At 31.1% G+C, this 5,515-nt stretch overlaps 1 non-coding gene across 1 annotated transcript; it reads right to left on the bottom strand.

Moving 5' to 3' along the window:
• TRNAC-GCA (transfer RNA cysteine (anticodon GCA)) lies at positions 1 to 72 on the bottom strand. The gene has a single exon. It is a non-coding gene; the product is annotated as a tRNA-Cys (tRNA).
• Between the last annotated feature and the right edge of the window lie 5,443 nt (positions 73 to 5,515).

Raw genomic sequence — 5,515 nt, 5'->3', positions numbered from 1 at the left:
AGGGGACACCCGGGTTTGAACCGGGGACCTCTCGATCTGCAGTCGAATGCTCTACCACTGAGCTATATCCCCACGTGGATTATGGAACAAAATATTTAATGAATAGTGTTTTTTATCACTCCCACGCTTCAAAGGCTGATGCGCCAGCGATAAAAATTGACGCCATATTTAATTTCATAATTATTCAGCTGTTTAATCAGCATAAATTGTTGATAACTTACACATAATATGTTAACATGTATCTAGTATCTATATTGTCAACTTACCAACAATTTTAAATATAGCTTATTTTTTACATTTTACAATACATTATTATTATGAACGCCTCCCTATACAGAACGAAAAATACGTTTTAATTATAGAGAAATATACAATATCTAGGAATAGCAAATATTAGTGTAAACAACACTAAGTTGTTTTTTAACCTTAAGGCCTAGCATTCGTTAAGTCGCATTCATTCCACCGGAGACCACCAGAGAGGTCACTTGTCTGCTCATGTCCATTTTTTTTTTTTAAATGTATATTGGATATTTTTTTGTCTTTTAGAATACTTATATGAAGAAAAAATATTTTTATACACATTTTTTAACTACTTATCTTCCAATAACTCTTTTCTTTTCAAAACCATATAATTATTTCGAAGAAAAACTTCTTTTTCCATGCAATAACGGTGTTTAAAGAAAAAATCAATTGCGTAAAATGTTCCCGGATTTAGAGAAAAATAAGTTGCTACTCTTAATGAATGCTTAAAGTGACTAAACGTCTCGTTTTGAACTGGACCGTCCCATTTTTAGATAGCCCGAACAACATTTTTTTTTTCATACTTATAATACAACATTTTGAGTGTGTCCAAATACTTGTTCAGAAAATCTGGATTATCTCCAATTACAGGAGTTATTTTCATATTATTTTTTGACATCTTACTTACTTTACTATAGGCCAGCCTATGACGGTCGTCAGCCCCATAAATGCCCAGACTTCCATATTCTTCTTCATCTTTGATGAGATGTCAAAAAATAACATACTTATGTATAATATTTATTCCTCTTATTTTCTTTATCATTCATACATTCATACATTCCTTTTATTTTTATTAATGCATAAAACTATGAAAAAACGTGTTTTCTTGAATATACATACTATTACGTAAAAATTGGAAGATGTCCCGTTTTGAGGACAAAAATAAATGGTCACGTTATGAATGCTAGGCCATAATAATCAGTGGGAAGGTACAACATATTTAGTGAGTCCAACTTTTGGTTTCCAAATACTGGACCTGCTGCACATACGAGTTATTAATAATATCATTTTTGATCCCAGTTAATATAATAATTCGTTTGATAATGCCCTAACAAGGCGAAACAATTGTCACAATTCATTTTTTTATGTGTTTTTGTTAGTAAAATACAACTTAATGGACTCAAAAAATCTGTGTTTGATTTAAAAATTAATACATAAATTAAAATGGAGTTCTACAAATTAAACGCCAAATCAATAAATAATAATTCTAATAACATTTCTGGCTATGTACGATATGAAACATTGAAAATGATCCAGATTAAATTTATTTACTAAAACGTAACTTAATGTTAATAAAACAGACCTTAAGTACACAAACTAATTAATTACATACATATATGTGTGTATATTTTTAGCAGCGATCCTCAAACCGGGAATCGGAACCTTTGGGAGAAGAGAGAAAGGGGGCGCAAGCAGGTTGTGGTTTGCGAAATAATAATATATATAACTTTTTTATAAAGTCATCATTTTATTAGTCGTAAACGATTTTTTCTTAGAGTTAATTTTATTTAAGCGATGAACTGTTGAAATGTGAATTAGTAAGAGACATAATTTTTACATAACTTTCTGATGACATAATTTCTGATGACATAATAAATGACATAATTTTCCGGTCAGGTTAGGAGTCGTAACAATCGGCGGGTATGTATGAGGAGATGCATGAACGTGGAAGAAGCGAAGAATGTTTGCAAAGACAGAATGGTGTGGCGTTCTATTCTCTCTGCCTACCCCTTCGGGAAGCGGCGTGATGGTTAGTTAGTTAGTTAGTTTCATAATTTTTATTAAACCAAGTTATAATCTATCCTCTTTCCTATATTCGACTTTATTCAGGGCACAAAATTGTGCAAAATTGCCTCTTCGTTTATATGAAGACATGTACGATTATATTATTGCAATGTTCTACCGTTTTGTAAAAACGTGTAGTATTTTGAATGATTTTATTTAAAAATATATAAATGTCCTTTTCAAAGCTTTCATTTGTTTATTCATAATATAATTTATTCATTGATATAACATTCATAATGAGGTTCGGCTACTAATTATTGATTGATCAATTTACATTAATTTAAAACAATTTGTTGGAAATATTAACATATAAGTATGCGGGGTTTTTGACATCAAAAGATTCAGAAACACTGTTTTAAACACAGGTCATACCTAAGTAACTACATGTTACACGCATGCCCTGTCCCAACAGTAAACTCTAAACCCTTCTTATTCCATAATTATTACATAGGTATACTCGCACTCTCCGTAAAAGTAATTAACTCTTATATAAATACTAAATAATTCTCATCCATTTAAAATCGTTCAGCTGAATTCGATAATGAAGTCACGGTCCGATCGAAATGGGATTAAGAAGTCTGTAAAAACATTAGGGATATTGGACGGAATCCCAAAAATAATCCTCTAATCAATTTGAGTCACCCGTTCCTAAATGAAATCACGGAGGAACAAAACGTATCCTCGCCGAGGTTTTTCGCAGAGTGGGTACTACAATACAATATAAAGTTACTATTTATTCTGTATATATTTAATCGTATCTGTATTGTGTTATTTAAGCTAACATCCCCGTATAATCCCCGGATTATTTCAGATTTTCATCCAATTTCATTCGCTTTATCATTTTTAAATGAATCCTTTTCACAATTCAAATTCATTATGAAAATAATAATATTTACCCTATATAAACGAAGTGTCGAACAATACATAACGGAAGACCCGGATAACAAATAAATAAATGATTTAAGGGTTTTTTGCCTGAATAACGAATTAGGATTCAGCCAACCCGCTTTAAGAGTTTCTGTGAACATAATTACATTTGTATTTCTGTGTTATTCTACCTTATTTTGAGGTTATTCTATTTTACTTATGTGTTATTTAGACTTCTTTCATATAATTATCACTTTTTTTATATATTTATAACTAAAAAAAACCATTGTAATATCATATGATGCAATGTGTTGCTAACTTCCTGTATATGAAAACAATTTTTTACAAAAAAGATTTTGTGTTTGTTATTATTTTTTAAAAATTGTATTTAAGTTTTGTATTTACAAAAAAATTACAAAATTTTCAGGGTGTCCAAATACTTGTTCACAAATATGGATTATATACAATTACTATAATACTCGTAGATGTTTTTAGTGAAATTCTAGTGGTTCGAGCACTATGTTTAGATATTGGATCATATATCGCTCACTCCTTTCAAGAACGTCATAAATAAAAAAACTTGATTTTACAGGAGAACGTTTTTAAAGTTTAAAAATATAATACAATGTGTTAAAAATAAATATCAAGCCACTTATTTAACTTTTTACTGTGCGAATATCTTTTTAGGTTAAACCTGAAGTTTTTTCTCGATTTGAAAAATATTTAGTATATTTTTTTAAAAAATTAAACAATACCTTTTCTTCAAAATGCAAAAACAACACATTCTGCCCTGTAGCGGTTAATATTAAGTTAAAAATATACCTCTTTTGCTGGGATATAGTTTATTTTCTGGACACTCCGAAAACATGCACAACTGAAAATTGACGATTTTTTATTTATGACGTTCTTGAAAGGAGTGAGCGATATGTATATAGAACCAAGAATTTGAGTAGTGTAATTATCAATCATGGGTGGAATTGGTGAATGTTAAGCGGTGTAATGTGATCACTTAAACCAGCCTATGACGATGACGTAAGCCCGGTAAATGCCCAGATTTCCATATTCTTCTTCATCTATGTTAAGATGTCAGAAAAGAATACAAAAAATCTTTAAAATTATTTTATTTGCAGTTTTTGCTATTTCCGATATTACTTCCATGTGAAACTAGCCCATTAGTTTATACAATTTATCGGATAATATTTCATTCTTACAGTTACTCATTTTTGGGTAGATAATTGTGATGTTTTTCCTCGTAGATCAGTATTATTGAGCAAAAATTTAATTTAGAGCCGAGTATCCTAGGATTATCCCATTATTCGTGAGGGATTAACGTGTGAACAAGTGGAAGCGAATATAAATTCCCTAAAATGTGTCCAAAAAATGACCCCTGTTAAGGTCAAACATATTATTTTGATGCAAGAACGCCGCCGACCTTTACACACGTGAATAGCACAGTTTATCCAAGAAAAATCGTGTCCCGTCTGCCTGAAGTCACTTTTTGTACCGTAAATGATATTATTTACATGATCGCATATGTGAGTGACCTGTGACCGGTCGGTATCAATTTAATGAGGGTCCTTTATCCTCCCTGATCCGCTTCAGACCGGGACACCAGGCGCCAGCCACCAGAAACCCAGGACCCAGGGTTTCTGGTGACGCACAAGCGCTATATTTAAACCTTTTATATTTGCCTTAACACCTTTACGTTTGATCCGACCTCCTATTCAATTTAAAGAGGCCTCTAAAATGACTTTTTTGTATTCCCTTGTTAGACAAAACTAAAACTAAATATCAAATACCGTTTCGTGCATTTTTTTATTGAAACATTTATTTGTTGCTACATAAATTCATTTAAAATTCATAAATATAATTAATATATTTTTACAGAGACCCACCCACCAAGCCATCTTATGTGTCTTGTCGGTGGAGTTATTTTCACATACTTTTTTTGTTATTTTATCTATTTTGACATAATATACACACAATAAAGAAAGGTACAATTAAAAAACTATTTTACAATTTTTATACTATTACCTTTTGATCATTTACCCATTTCTTTATTTTGCCTTTGTTCCATATTTTATTTTGACCTCTTACCTCCATCGGCAACAAATTAAAAATGTTAGAAAATATATTGAAGTGTTCTACTTCTTTATTGTTATTACTCTTTGGGCCATCAACCCTTCGTTGTGAGTAAAGCGGAGACATTTCATTTAATTACTTACTGAAAAGGGAACAAGTGTGTTCATAATAGTCACATTATTTGATCATTTGTAAAACTTGTAATGTTCATTATTTTTCGGGTAATTATCTAACCATCACATCGCTTCCCCGCAGGGGTAGTCAAAGAGGAAAGAGCGCCACACCGCTCTGACTTTGTAACTTTGTTTATAGTGATTTTAAAAACATAGTTACATTTTAATTTTCAAATTTGTCGCTTTACCGCAGGAGTAGTCAGAAAGAAGATAACGCCACACCAATCTGTCTTTGTAAAATTAATAAATCAATCGTGTTAACCTTTCGTGTTACTAAATATATACATGTGCATATCGCTCACTCCCTT

The sequence above is a fragment of the Brachycentrus maculatus genome, unplaced genomic scaffold, assembly GCF_059751285.1.
Source record: "Brachycentrus maculatus isolate JH-2025_06_01 unplaced genomic scaffold, ASM5975128v1 h1tg000117l, whole genome shotgun sequence".
NCBI lineage: Eukaryota > Metazoa > Arthropoda > Insecta > Trichoptera > Brachycentridae > Brachycentrus > Brachycentrus maculatus.
Note: the sequence above shows the minus strand (reverse complement) of the source record. Positions and strands in the feature narration are given on the sequence as shown.